Raw genomic sequence first — 15,798 nt, forward strand, 5'->3', positions numbered from 1 at the left:
ATCTGTCATGGGGGCCGCGTGTTTGACATGCCTGATCTAGAGAGTTGCTGAGGGCGGCTAAGTTTTCAAGGAGCGGCATGTTTAGAGGTAGCAGGTGACGTCGGGAGTGACAGTCTCTTGTTAACTCATTTTTGTCCAGTATGACTCTTGCTATGGCCAAGAAGAAGCAGCCTCTCCCCGCGTTATTCAATATTCATTTACAAATAGCGTCGTAGCAACGAGACCAACCCACTGCCACTTTAATTTATACCACTGTGAATGACTGTCATGAAATCCACGGTTCTTCGATTTGACACATGCGGATGATTCCAACAGAACTCCAAAGGGGTCCCTCTTAAACCACTGGAATTCACATCCTTGCTTGACTCGCGTGGCACTCCAAATGGACAGAAATTCTCCTTAAACCCTAAACTCCCAGTTTAGTTTAGGAAACAAAAATATCAAAGTTGGCACTGCGGATAAAAACCACCAAACATCGCCGAACCTAAACGAACCGACTTCGAACCGAAAACGTTCGGTTACATATCACCCTATTCGCACAAACTGGCACAGCATTTTGAAAATTGAGTGAGATATGAGAAGAAAGTGGATTTCCCGAAGATGTGACGTCGCCCTCGTCAGTTACATTTACTGCAATACACAAATGGACAAAAACGGAAGATTAAGTTGACCCAGTATTAAAGTTTTGTACTTTTGTTTTTAGCCTGCGATCGACTGGCGTCCAGTCCAGGGATAGTTCCTGTCTTGTGCCCATTATTGCTCTAGATAAATGAATATAGAAAATTAATGATTTATATTTTTCCTACTTAAATGTATGTGCCTGATTTATTATTAATAAATGTGACGTTCAAAACCGAACTGGGTCTCTCTGAATTAGAAGAATTTCTTACATTTTTTCCTCCTACAAGTTTTTTTTTTTTTGTCAAAGAAATATCAGGACCTGTTAAAGCCCATTGCGGTATTCCTTCAGTGATTTTTGGCTACTGCGGTGGGCTGGCGCCTTGCCCGGAGTTTGTTTCCTGCCTTGCGCCCTGTGTTGGCTGGGATTGGCTCCAGCAGACCCCCGTGACCCTGTAGTTAGGATATAGCGGGTTGGATAATGGATGGATAGATTTTTGGCTATACATTGAAGAGACGTTCAAAAAAGTTGCCGGACTTTTATATTTTCGTTGGAAACGGTGAAGACGGGGAGAGTAATAAATTGGGCATTAAAACTTGGTACGCTAGGAAAATTGCATCGCAAACGAAGGTGTCTTTGTAGAAAAGTGACGTGTCTTTGAAAGTCTTAGTAAATTGAGTTAAAGTAAGTGCGGAAACTTCCTCGTACCTCGTGTTGGGGATTTTATAAGGCGAGTTTTAAACCTTGGTGGTCTTAATTTGGCCACACTGTAAATCTCGTTTCATATCAATAATTAAGTCAAGAGGACACCAAGATGAGAATCGTGTATATAAAAGCGGCAGGTTATAACCTCAAGGCGATGAAACTCACTAAACAAAACCAAGAAATAAATAAAAAGAACTGAGCAGGATATACGACTTTACTGAGTTTAGCGCACCGTTTATCAAATCAGTGAGCATGGACGTCTATTAAGCAGTGGTTGTCAACATTCAGCCGGGGCATTTATTTTACTCAATTTATTTTACTCCCGACCTTAATTCCAACCACAATCGCCCACCCACCCTATCTGCGGTATGGATAGCGAGGGGCGCCGTTTTAGCAACTCGAGTTTACTGAGGGGGGGGGACACCCCTATAAGCTCCCATAATCTTCGAGCGGCAATGACATTGCACACCTCGAGGAGGCTCAGGTCGGGCATCCCATATTTTATCCCGTTATCACTCGTGATATCGGGACCTTGTTTGAACAATGTAACATAATATAAACCTTTAATTTGTTTTTAGAATCTGGCACAATGGAAGATGATTCAGTCAATTGAGGGTCTCACACACCACACAATTTAGAGACACCGGGTATGTGTACACTTTACAAAACACGGTCCTAAAATGGCACTGGGCTGGATTGTGTGGTTCCTCATAGCGATAGTCCGTGAGTGAGGTCCATTTCAATCTCGGAAGGGGTTCTTTACAAAGCTGGTTCTTTATGCCTTGGAAAGATGTGCTTAGCGCACTAACAGATCGAGGGAACCTGAACCCAGCCTGTGTCATTATTTTTTTTCCTTCATCAGGAGTCCTTTGAAAAACTGGGGTGCTTTGGTATTTCATAAATCTGTTATAAATAAATACATTCTCTTTCTGGTACCTTTGGTAACTAAAAATGGTATCGGTCTGAAGAGCCACTGCGGCACCCTTTATTTGTCAGAGTGTAGAGCAGTGGTCCTCAAACTGTGGGGCGGGCCACCCTAGGGGGGCGCGAAGTAACAAAAAGGGGGGCGCGAAGATGTGAAAAAAAGAAAACAAGAATCGAAAATATGAAAAATACATCTATTGAAACCAAAACAAATTAACTTAAACTACATTCTGATACTAGAAAAATAAATATAGAGTTAGATAAATGTCGATAAAAGTTAAGTAGGTATAATAAAATATGCATCTATAATAAATCATTAATTAAAAAAGAACAAATTGATATTAGTGGGCTCCTTTAAAAAAAAAACGTTAGGGGGGCGCGATTAAAACTGTTATGAAAACTCGGGTCGCAAATACTTAAAGGTTGAGAAACGTTGGTGTAGATTATGAGTGCGTGTGCGTGCGTGGTGAGTGTGGGATGTGGAGGGAATCTGTAGAAACAAGCGGATGGCGCTATACTGCCGGTCGAAACCGGAGCCCTAGGTGGGGGCTACACCCTTTGTTGTCGATAGTGAGGTGTCAGGATTAGACTTCGATGACTGCCACTGTAAAAAATGATGCGTTAAAAGTACTTAAAAAAACAAGGCAACAAATTACAAGCAATATTTTTGAGTAGATTTCATATACTGCATTATTGAGTAAACTTAATTTATTAATTTACTCAAATTTACCTAAAATAAATGAGTTTGATTAAATATAAGTAGTGGCAAAAATGGTGTTATTTTACTCTGATTTTCATTTGAATTACAGTACTCAAAAAAAAAAAAAAAATGAGTAATGATGCAAAGCTGGGCAGCTGTCCGGTAGGGGGTGGTTAAGGATTCCCCTTGGTATCCGGAGGGCGCTCCTTAACTTTCATAAACGGTACCTACTGGATTGACCGGTTCTGGCGGTAATGAACATACCGATTATTTTTGGTGTGGGCGCCCAGTGCCGCCCCACATCTAAATTCTTCACTGTGTGCTGGAATTCGAAGCGCGCGCTGGCGGCTTTTAGGACAGCAGCATTAAGCACTGCGCCACTCCACACTAGACAATAAACTGGACAAATTCGCAATTAATCCTTATGATATCAAAAAATGTCAATTGAAAATCAAACAAATGGGCCAGACAATGGTGATGTTGCTAAGTGCATTACTCTGTTCCTGAAATGAAAGCCATTTAAAGCCAGAACACTTGATTCCTTTTCATCGAGCTGTTCGGCAGGTTCTTTCAGGGCGGAGTCTTCAATCACACCATTCTTCGTTTAATGCTTGCATTAAGGCTGCGCCATCGGATTTCACTTTTGTCGTCTTTCACCGTTTGTCCTGGAGTTTAGAAACTGACTGATTTCGACTTTGATTGACGTTTACTCCCATCTCTGTAAGTGTTTTTAATAGTTTATAAGGATGAAAAATAGCTTGTGTATATATATGAGGGACGTTCAAAAAGAATCCGCACTTTCCGCAGTTTCAAAAAGCAAATTACACCACTTCTGTACATAGTCACCTTCCGAAAGAAAATATAAAAGTGAGGAAAATTTTTGAACGACCCTCGTATATGAACAGGGGTGGACAAAAGTAGGTTTACTGTTGTGAGTACGCGAAACAGAGTTTATTCTTGTACTAATATGTATTTGTGAATTTGTATCAGTATTTATTTATTTATTTGTTACACACGACCTGTATCTTACGCGCACTGTGCCATTATGTGACATTATTTTGAGATGATTAAGCTATTGTAATAATCATAACCTGCATGTCTTTTTTCCACAGGGACAACTGTAAACCTCTTGCCCAGCCCTGTGTGTTTATATGTAGATATGTTTGTAAATGTAAATGTACTTTTTTTAACTCTTCCGCGTTCAGGTTTAAAACTTAGTGCTTTATCGTTTGTTAATAGGAGTTTCTGCGTTCCTGCCTTCTTTCACACAAAAGGTCAGTCACTATATGGACGCTCGCGGTGTCCGCCAGTTGGTACTCTTTACGATGTACAGTATTATCTCATGCTTACATTTGCACCACAAAAAAAATGTGGTTTAGCATTTTCCGTGTGCCGCAATACCTCCTGGATAATGGAGCACACGGTTAAGTCCATTCGAGGAGCTGACCAACCGCAGGTTCTTTCAAACTGAAGGACACGCTCAAGGGTTACAGGTGATTTTTAAAATGTCAATTATTTTCCAGTTACCTGATAAAGACATCCTATACGTGCGTACGAAATAATATACGAGGAGCATTAAAAATCTTCCGCACTTTTTAAACTCTTGTTTATTAAGAATTTCGAAAACAAATTACATCACTTTTCTACATGGTCACCGTCGTTTGCTATGCGGTTTTTCCAGCGTCTTATCAACATTTTAATGCCCAATTACTACTCCTCCCTCCTGCCTTCACCTTTCCAACGAAAATATGAAAGTGCGGAAAAGTTTTGAACGTCCCTCGTATTTGTGCCTAAATGAAATAAAAAAAACGTCAAGTATGAAATCGTTGTATGTTTTCATGTGTTTATTTATTTCACCACTGCCGTTTTATTTATAGATTTGTTTCATTGTGGCACAAATGTTCTTCTCTAAAGTATTACATGTGTTCCGATCTTATTTCGTGTACTCTCTTGCTGTTTGTTCCTCTTTCAGCGTTTTATCTGTGAATCTCGTTAAACGCGCTTTTCCAGTTTTTGTATTTTATACTGGCTAGTGACTTTATTTGTTTCTGGTGTAAACCGTGAGTGTTAGAAATTAACTGAAGAATCTGCGTTACTGTTTGCCGGGTTATTCATTAGTATTAAGTTGTAAATACGTAGCGCCGTACTTTATATCTCAAGTTTATGTAATTGTACTTAAGTTGGATTCATTGTGTTCTGACGTCCAGAGGAGCTGCGGTACAGGGAACAGAAAGTGATGCTGGGGGGCTGCGGGTCGTGGAAGGTTAAGTGAAAGACAGTCTGAAAGGTATAAAGTCCAGGACCGGCTCGACCACGTCTGCAAACAGGCAGCCTCCTGCACTCTAGTAGCACTTCACTGGCTTCTGTGGTTCTTCTTAGAGAACTTGCTTGCCACAGAGCCACTTGATTATGTAATTAAAATGGGCTCTTTGGGCTTTGTAAAGCTTCCTGAGATACAAATTAGAAACCTTTAGTGACTACAGTAGGCTGCCTAGCAGGAGAGAACCACAAGAAAATCGGAACTGAGGCTTTATGATTGTATGCGGCGAGAGTCCTTTAAAATCATAAACCTGTATAGACTGTATAAAAAATATTGTCTCTATTTGTGGTTATTTATGGAATCTATTAATGGATCTAAATAAATAAAGGATTTTTCTGGAACCTATGGTTGTTATTGGGAACAAAAATAAAAAGGTTCCCCTAATGGCGTCGCGCTAAAGAAACACTCTGGCACTTTCATTTTTAAGTAATAGGGCGGCAAAGTTATGGGCCAGTATTTAATTAACTGCAATCAGCGGCAGATCATCCATCAGGGGGTCTGTCCCCCGGCAAAGTACAGTTAAAGAAAATCAGGATTCACTGAACTCGGGATAATTCAGTTCCAGAAAACCTTCAGTGAATCCAAAGATGCTTATCTGGAACAGACTGAGCCATCATTATGTGATCCGCGAGGTCATCGCTTATCCCGCACCCCTTATTTTTTTGCACGTTCAATAAAGAAAGAAATGCTGAAATATGGAACAATAAAATAACAAAATAGATCCAGTTTACAAATACGAGGGACGTTCAAAACGTTTCCGCTTTTTTTTTTTTTTTTTTAACTGTAAGAATGTCAAAAAACAAATATCATCACTTTTCTTTATAGTCACCTCCGTTTGCGATGCGGTTTTCCCAGCGTCATACCAACGTTTTAATGCCCACTTACTACTCCTCCCGCCTTCACCGTTTCCAACGAAAATATAAAAGTGCCGAAACTTTTTGAACGTCCCTCGTAAATAACTTATTTAACAGGCTTTAAACAGAAAAAGAAAGTACCACAAATAAATAACATTAGAAATTCGTCACTGGAAAATGGAGAGAGTTAACATTGCAAATAAAAGCCTTTTTAAAATCTTGACTTTTTGGCAGCAAATCATTTCTAACTTAGATTCATCATATGAGATATTCCTAGACGCGTGTCTGTTAATGGTCATCATTGCAAGGCCATCGAGATGGTCTCTGTATAATTTTCCCCAGCAGTGTATGTATTGTTTAAAAATCCCTGGTGGCGTAGCGACCACAGTGTCCCTGCTGCAGTGCCAGTGCTCCTGTCTCCAAGACCAGCAAGCCAAGCGGGTGGCAGCGATGACAGGAGGAGGTTTCCTGGACTCGGTCGCTCACTACACTCCGGTCGGTTGTCACTCACCCTTTTAAAGGGTTAAGGTTTGGCACCGCCCGGACTCAAATGTGTCTCCGCCTGGCAGGCTGCGCGTCACGTGACAAGAGCAGGGTGTGAGTCCTGGCACCTCTGGTATTGACAACGGCTGACTGCCAAAGGTGAAGCGCCTCTCCCTCACTGTCTCGCAAACAGGTAGTGAGTGAGGAGGTAGAATGTCGCACGATATGCCTGACAAGATGCCTGCACTAATGTATGAAACAGCGCACACATTGTCCTGTGCATAGTGCAGACGGTGCAGGCGCCGCTGCGGGTCTCAATATAAAACTTTCTTTGTGCTCCAGTCCTGTCCGGACAATTTTTTTTAAACCAAATAAAGACAGGAGTCTCTACAGATGACCGCAATAATCCTCCCTGGTCACTAGAGGGCCTATGCCCAGAAACGGCCTTGCCCTATGGCACTGGTTTGAGCTCCTGCGAATGAAGACAGTAGCAGACTGTGACTTCACATTTTCACTTGTGGTTAAGTAAAAGAAGGAAAACAAATGTCAGCAGAGCTTCTGCAGTTGCATCTTCTTTCATTCTATTTATATAAATGACTACCTGTCTGTGTTTATAGCTTTCTGATTGTAGAGGTATAAGCTGAAGTTGAAAATCAGGTGTGTCAAGAATAACATAAAAGTATACAGATGATACCAAGATAGGTGGATTAGCAGATAACTTGGAATCCATTACATCATTACAGAAGGACTTGGATTTCAAACACGCTTGGGCAGATTTGTGGCAGATGAAATTTAATGTCAGTAAGTGTAAAGTATTACACATAGGAAGTGAAAATGTGAGGTTTGAATAAACAATCGGCGGTCAGAAAATCGAGAGTCCACCTTATGAGAAGGATTTAGGAGTCGTAGTGGACTCTAAGCTATCGACTTCCCGACAGTGTTCAGAAGCCATTAAGAAGGCTAACAGCATGTCAGGTTATATAGCGCCTTGATGTGTGGAGTACAAGTCACAGGAGGTTCTGCTGTAGCTTTATAACACACTGGTGAGACCTCATCTGGAGTCCTGTGTGTAGTTTTGGTCTACAGGCTACAAAAAGGACATAGAAAATGTCCAGAGAAGAGCGACTGGGCTGATTCCAGGGCTACAGGGTTTGAATTATGAGGAAAGATTAAAAGAGCTGAGCCTATACGGTTTAAGCAGAAGAAGATTAAGAGGTGACCTGATTGAAGTGTTTAAAATTATGAAGGGAATTAGTCCAGTGGATCGAGACTGTGATTTTAAAATGAGTTCATCAAGAACACGGGGACACAGTTGGAAACTTGTGAAGGGTAAATTTTACACAAACATTAGGAAGTTTTTCTTTACACAAAGAACGATAGACACTTGGAATAAGTGACCAAGTAGTGTGGTAGACAGTAAGAAGTTGGGGACTTTCAAAACTCGACTTGATGTTTTTTTGGAAGAAATAAGTGGATAGGACTGGCAAGCTTTGTTGGGCTGAATGGCCTGTTCTCGTCTAGAGCGTTCTAATGTTCTAAAAAAGCCTGGGGCAGCCAGAGACTGAGGAGCGGAGGCAGCTGTAAGGTAGTTGGCACTTCAAACATTTTAAAGCCTGTGCAGCTGCTGTCCTTTTGTCTCACTGCCTTGTCTCTCTTCTCCCCCAGATATCCTCTGCTCCTGTTGGGGGTCCTGCTCCCAAGGTGCGCCCTTATGAAGAGGAAGATTTTCTATTCTTTTATTTGAGAGACAGAACTGTCCCCTCCTGGCAACACGAATTAGACAATCCACAAGTCTCCGAATTAAAGTTTAAATCCAAACAATATATTCAAACTCTTTTTGCTGTTGTTATTTCACAGTGTAATAATTTCCGTTTGTTTGCGCTATTTCGATCTTTACTATAATTTTTTTGAGACTTTCGAATTTTCGTACTTCCATTATCTCTAACCCGCTCTGCATGTGTATCGCGTCAACGTTTTTGAATTCTTTATGACGTTCTACTTTGTCTTTTTCCAGCCCCGGCCCTGGTTAAATCTCTTGGCACAAAGTCTCGTCTTGCGGGACGTAAATGTGTCTTTCTGAGAAAGTCATGTCTCATCTCTCTCAACAGGTCTTGTCTCGTCCTAAGCTTTTTTATATAATAGAAATATACAGGTGCTGGTCATAAACTTAGAATATCATGACAAAGTTGATTTATTTCAGTAATTCCATTCAAAAAGTGAAACTTGTATATTAGATTCATTCATTACACACAGACTGATGTATTTCAAATGTTTATTTCTTTTAATTTTGATGATTATAACTGATGGAAGGCGCAGGCTTCACCGCCATATTGTGAGTGGCACTACTGCGGAGTGAAGGCACAGGCGTCACCGCCATATTGTGAGTGGCACCACTGCGGAGTGAAGTAAACGCGCGTCTGAAACTGCGGAAGCAAAGCAGGCACGGGTTCAAAACGAACAAGCTTGATTGACGGATATACAAACAATGTATTTTAGGATACCCAACGCCGGGGGTAGGCGAGCGGAGCGAGCAGGGGGCGGAGACCCCTTGTAATAATAATAATAATAATACAATTTAATAAGTAATAAAGCACATTATAAACAAAACTTAAAACATCAGAAAATACAGAAAATATAAAAATGAAAACCAAACAGAGCCACTGTAATCATAAAGAAAAGACATTTTAAACAGATGGGTTTTAAGTTTACATTTGAAAGTTGAGAATGATTCAATATTTTTAGCCCAGTAGGTAGTGAGTTCCAGAGCTAGCAAGCAGAACGGCTGAACGCTCCGCTCCCAATGGTGGTAAGACAAGCGAGAGAGACGGTCAGGTGGATGGAGGAGGAGGAGGATCTAAGGTTTTGAGAGGGAATGGCAACATGAAGAAGGTCGGATAGGTATGGAGGGGTGAGGTTATGAATGGCCTTAAATGTTAACAGCAGAATTTTAAAATCAATTTGAAACTTTAATTGTGAGCCAATGAAGCTCCTGCCAGACCAGAGTAATATGGTGAATAGATGAGGTTTGAGTAATGATGTGAGCGGCAGAATTCTGGACTATTTGAAGCTTATAGAGAGATTTATTAGAGAGACCAAACAGGAGTGAATTGCAATAGTCCAGACGAGAAGTAACAAGACTGTGAACAAGAATGGCAGTGCTATGGGGAGAGGGGTGGATGTGATTAATATGACGTAGGTGGAAGTAAGCAGACTGGGTGATGTTATTAATGTGAGATTAGAAAGACAGAGTACTGTCAAGGATGACACCCAGACGCTTGACCTGAGGTTATCGGGAAACAAAGGAGTTATGAATAACAAGTGAAAGATTATCAGCTTTGGATAATGATGATTTTTTACCAGTGGGGAGAACCTCAGTTTTGTCACTGTTTAATTTAAGAAAATTTGAAGAAAACCAGGATTTAATTTCAGCAATGCAGTCAATAAGTGAAGATGGTGGAAAAGAAGAGGTGGCATGGTAGAGCTGGGTGTCATCAGCATAATGGTGGAAGTGAATGTTATATTTACGAACGATATTGCCGAGGGGAAGAATGTAAGTAATAAAAAGAAGAGGCCCCAGGACAGAGCCCACCTGAAGTTACAGCGGTGTTTGGGATGTGAAAGTTTTAAGCTGAATGAACTGAGTGCGGCCTGAGAGGCCTGCGGCACTGAACCAATCAAGTGGAGTGTGGGTAATGCCAATCAAAGATAATCTATTAAGGAAAGTGTTATGACAAATAGAATCACAGGCCGCACTCAGGTCAAGGAGGATGAGAATAGTAATTAAACCGGAGTCAGCAGCCATTAGATGGTAATTGGTAATTTTAAGAAGTGCATTTTCTGTACTATGGAGGGGGTGAAAACCTGACTGGAACTCTTCATATAGATTATTATGAGATAAGTGGGAGTGAAGTTGGATAGCTACTATTAGATTAGGACAGATTAGAAATAGGGCGAAAATTATTGAAGTTAGTAGGATTGGCACCAGGTTTTTTCAGTATTGGGCTTATTGCAGCAGTTTTAAAAGATGAAGGAAGAGTATCATTAATGAGAGTAGAGTGAATTATAGCAGAAATAAGAGGGACCAGAGAGGGGAGGATGGCTTTAACCAGAACTGTGGGAAGGGGGTCCAGCTGACAAGCAAATGGCTTAGATTTGCGGATGAGATCTGAGATTTCTAAGAAGGTTGGAAGCTGGAAAGAGGAAAATCAGTGAATAGATGAGTGTAGTTCAGAAGAAATACAGAGAGAATCTGGACCAAGGTGCTGATGTATCCTCTGGATTTTCTCATCAAACTGACAGTGTGGGATTGACACCCCCTCAACTAAAAACTATTGGTGGAATTGATTAGAGGCAGGACTAGAGGAATGGAATGCTAGAAGTCAGATGAGGAAGAATAATGGCTGAAATGAAAAGAATTGTTTCTAGCTCCGTCATTTCTTTACGATTGTGATTTCTATGATTGTCATCATAATTGGCAAAGCAATTAATTGACCACAATGTGAACACTGGGGTCTCCGATTGTGATGCCGTAGCACTACCAGGGCACCACTGCGGGTCCTGTTTTCTTAAATGAGTGACAGGGGATTATTCAAGTATGTTTATCATGAATACTATTAAAAGGTTACAGTTTGTTATTATTTTAACTCTATTTTGGATTCTTAGCCTATAAAGTGTGTTATTTTGGTTAAGGTGTATGCCATCTCCACAATTTTTAATTATTTTTCATTACTGTCATTATTATTGCAACCCAGCCACAGGGGATGCACAAACCAGTGTGTCTCTTCGTGCTGGTCCCAAGCCCGGATAAATGGGAAGGGTTACGTCAGGAAGGGCATCCGGTGTAAACTTTTGCCAAATCAATATGTGGCGTTTACTGCTCTTTCTTATGATGCAAGGAGCACAATTAGCTAAAAACACCCTGGATTTCCTTCTTTCAGTGCACCACAATGGAATTCGCCCTTTCAACAAAATGCGGAAGGGACGCATCAATGGGTAAATCTAATTCTTGTTTGCTAGCAGACTATGGCTTCTGTTCATTTAACGTCTCTGTTTTCACCTCCAATAAATGACATTTGCTGTGTGAAAAGTATTATTGGATAACGCTATACTGTATATACAATAAAAACAAAAAAAAACTAGACAAAGACAATAAAATGTTCATGAAGGAATTCTTTTATGATCACCAAGGGACATTTTTTAACTTACTCATGCCTGTAGGCTAAGAGTTTACGCTATCCTTGTTTCATTTTTATATTAAACTAGCAAAATACCCGCGCTTCGCAGCGGCGAAGTACTGCCTTAAAATTGTTTTTAAGAGGAAAAGTAAACCTTTTTAAACTGAGGGAAAATATACCAATAACAATTTGTTAAGGATCTGTTTTTTTGTGAAGCTGCCTTTACACAGCTTCTCCGCTGTTTTATAAACGAATGCCATATAAGGCCGTCCTTTCTCCTTGCTTCGCGGTTCTGTAGTGTTTTATTGTTCGTTTATTACGATTGTTATAGTTATTGTGTAGCTATTTGAGACTCACTTTTCTGTTCAGGTACCAATTTCCTTTATGTAATCCGCAGATTCTCCGCAATTTTTTGTTCGTTTATTAAGATTATAGTTATTTATTGATTCCCTTCTTTAGCTGACTGCCTGCTCATATAAGGCGCTCCGCTGTTCCGGTTGTAATATGACCAAGCCGTGCAAGCTTCCGGTTGAGAATGCAATGTATAGTTGTACAGGAGAAAAGCAATCTTGCCTCAAATCAATGGCAACCTTTTGTAGGTCTATGAACTTAATTTATGCGTCACTCGCTCGCTTCTTATTGTTTTGCTGCCTTCTCAATTGTGTAATGAATGTTTTCTTCAGCGCTCTTTGGGGCTCTTCCTTGTTTTCTACATACTGCGTTCACAGTCAGTTCACGTGATTATGTGGGAGGCGTGATGACGCGATACGCAACTCCGCCTCCCACGGCCATCGAGCTGCACTCTATTACAGTATATGGACAAAAAAGAGGTTCCAGTTATGACCATTACGTGTAGAATTTCGAAATGAAACCTGCCTAACTTTTGTAAGTAAGCTGTAAGGAATGAGCCTGCCAAATTTCAGCTTTCCACCTACACGGGAAGTTGGAGAATTAGTGATGAGTGAGTCAGTCAGTGAGTGAGTGAGTGAGGGCTTTGCCTTTTATTAGTATAGATGTTTGCTTGTTCCATTTTGATAGACATCTGTATATTGTGATATGCAAAAAAACAAAATAAATTAACTGTAATCTTACAATATACTGTAACTCTATTGGTTGTACGATTACCTTGCAGCTAGTTATCTTTACGTTGGTTTCATATGTTTTTCTATGATTGTTGGATGTGTTTTATTAAGTTCCTGTTCTGAACAGTGCAGACATAATAATAACAATAATAATAATAATAATAATTCTTTACATTTACATTACGCTTTTGTCACTACTCAAAGCGCTTCAGTGAGTGGGGAGCCACTTCAACCACCACTAATGTGCAGCACCCACCTGGATAATGCGATTGCAGCCATTTTTGTGCCAGTACACTCGCCACAGATACAGACTGGTGGCTCTGAGGCTAGAGACCTGTGCCAGCAATTCAGAAAAGTTACAGTGGGAATTCCATAAATGCCAGAATTTGACTCGACTCCATTGGGCCCTTAATCTGCAATTGCTCTGTCCTCTGTATGACGTCAATCTGCATCCAGCTGTGGTATAGTGAAAGAATGGCTGGGTTTTAAATAATTCATTGGCCATGTCATTCTCCGTGGGCGCACTCGCACATCCTCAGGGGGTTGATGAGGCAGTTGGGGCGAGACGCACCAGTACGTGAAGGTTCTCAATTGCTTCATTGGCTTCCTGCAATGAATGATTGAGTCAATGCACCCACAGAGCTGTATAAGTATGGGCCAGCACAAGAGACTGGGAGAAATAAAGAAAGGAAGGGAAGGAAAGAGAACGGAGGTAAGAGAAAGAAGACGGCAGGAGGAGAAAAAAGCCAGAGTGAGAGACAGAAAGAGAGAGAGAGAGAGAGAGCAGGCTCACTTGAGCAAAGGCAGGCAGCTGGAAGGAGAGCCCTGGCAGGGTGTAAAGCCGACACTCGGAGGCGGATGGATTGAGTCGCTCCTGTTGAGCTTTTCAGAGGAGCAGGATTGACCAGGATCATGGATGGCTCACCGCTTAACACTAGAATTACCAGAGCCTACAACAAAATTTGTAAATCTGGCCCAGCAAGCAGACGCAAATGAAGTGCATGTGCGTACTGTATAATATTAACAAAAAGATCAGCTTACTACTGAAAATGGCAAATTTAGGAGTGAGTGGGGATCGAACCGGGGACTCTTGATTACACTTGGTTTGCGTCTGTACTTGTGCCGTTACTTAGAGAGTCAGATTGGTGGGAGGGGTGATGTTAGAGCACGTGAACTTATTCAGTGCAGCAGGAACAACGCACATGTTGATCTTTTTTTCTTTCAGTACATGTGCCTTCCCTGTTTATTTATATATCTCTGCCTGTCTGTCTCTCTATTACGCAGTGCTCTGTCTGTCTGTGTGTTATGGATCTTAAAAATAAGTTATAAGGACAGTTGTTCATGTTAATTGCAGTCTCAATTGTTAAAATATTTTAAAAGGAGCATCCCACATGAAAATATAACGATGTCATTAACTGACAGTGCATACCAATTTATAAATTTTATGTCCGTTTGAGGTTAAAAAGAAAAAAAAAAAAAAAAAAGCAACACTTTATCCCCAGCAGGGAATTGAACTCAGGTCTGTAAGGCACGGCAAAGTTGCTGCACTCTAAGAAGCAAATCTTAGCGTGCTACACCACGGAAACTGTTGTAGCATTCTTGAAGCTTTTGTGAAAGTGTTTATTTGATCTTTGGAACTCAGGTTTTACATTCTATAGTTTATGACTACTACATTTTGTAACATTTATTACTAAAATATGAAAAATTTTCTGTTTTAACAATGTGTTTACACAGATTACTGTAGAAATGGAACACACATGAACAGCGTGTGTTCCAAATAACAATCTATTATTTCCACTCTAAAACTCCACTTCACTCCCAGATAATCAATCAAGGCATGAGCTGGGAAAAGTTTGCGCAAAATTCTAAGTCGCTGGGGGGGATGGAATAGCCGGCTGCTGGAAGCTTGTCTTTTATCAGCACATTTAGAGGACAAAGGATGCTGGCGGAGAGGTGTGAGCGGATTTAAGAAGCGATTTAAGGTGGGCCGGATCTATGAGTTTTTTCGTAGGCTCTGGTAATTCTAGTGTTAAGGCCAAGGAGGCAGCAGGAGTTGGGGGGCCTGGGGAGGTTAAGCCCCAGCGTGAGTGCCATGGCCCTTGGGGGAACCCGAGTCTCAGTCCGGCGTGTGTGCTGCACGTAGCAAGGGGACGGAAGGCTACCAGACCAGGAGGAGAGTCAGGTACACCTGCGGATAGGGCGAGTCCCCTGTTGCAAGGCCTGTATGGGAGAAGCAGGGGAGCTGCCAGTTAAAAGGAGAAGGCACCAGGTTTTTATAAAGGACCGCTTCCAGACAGTATTAACCTCATTTTAAAGGATTTATTTATTTTGGGTTTTAACCTACACAGTCATCTGTTTTTTCGGATTATTTAATTAACTTTGAGCACTGAACAGATAGATAGATAGATAGATACTTTATTAATCCCAAGGGGAAATTCCCATACTCCAGCAGCATACTGATAAAAACAATATTAAATTAAAGAGTGATAACAATGCAGGTATACAGACAGACAGTAACTTTATAATGTTAACGTATAATGTTAACGTTTACCCCCCCGGGTGGAATTGAAGAGTCACATAGTGTGGCTGAGGAATGATCTCCTCAGTCTGTCAGTGGAGCAGGATGGTGACAGCAGTCTGTCGCTGAAGCTGCTCCTCTGTCTGGAGATGATCCTGTTCAGTGGATGCAGTGGATTCTCCATAATTGACAGGAGTCTGCTCAGCGCCCGTCGCTCCGTCACGGATGTCAAACTGTCCAGCTCCGTGCCTACAATAGAGCCTGCCTTCCTCACCAGTTTGTCCAGGCGTAAGGCGTCCTTCTTAATGCTGCCTTCCCAGCACACCACTGCATAGTAGAGGGCGCTCGCCACAACCGTCTGATAGAACATCTGCAGCATGTTATTGCAGATGTTGAAGGACGCCAGCCTTCTAAGGAAG

General features: G+C 41.2%; 1 protein-coding gene across 1 annotated transcript in view; it reads left to right on the forward strand.

Moving 5' to 3' along the window:
* The first annotated feature begins 3,489 nt into the window (after positions 1-3,489).
* LOC114642066 (uncharacterized) overlaps positions 3,490-15,798 on the forward strand; it is a 29,122-nt gene continuing 16,813 nt past the window's right edge. Inside the window, exon 1 of the mRNA XM_028791051.2 lies at positions 3,490-3,668. The gene's annotated coding sequence lies outside the window, so the exon portion shown is untranslated. The remainder of the gene's footprint in view (positions 3,669-15,798) is intronic.

This window comes from Erpetoichthys calabaricus, chromosome 9, assembly GCF_900747795.2.
Source record: "Erpetoichthys calabaricus chromosome 9, fErpCal1.3, whole genome shotgun sequence".
Lineage (NCBI taxonomy): Eukaryota > Metazoa > Chordata > Cladistia > Polypteriformes > Polypteridae > Erpetoichthys > Erpetoichthys calabaricus.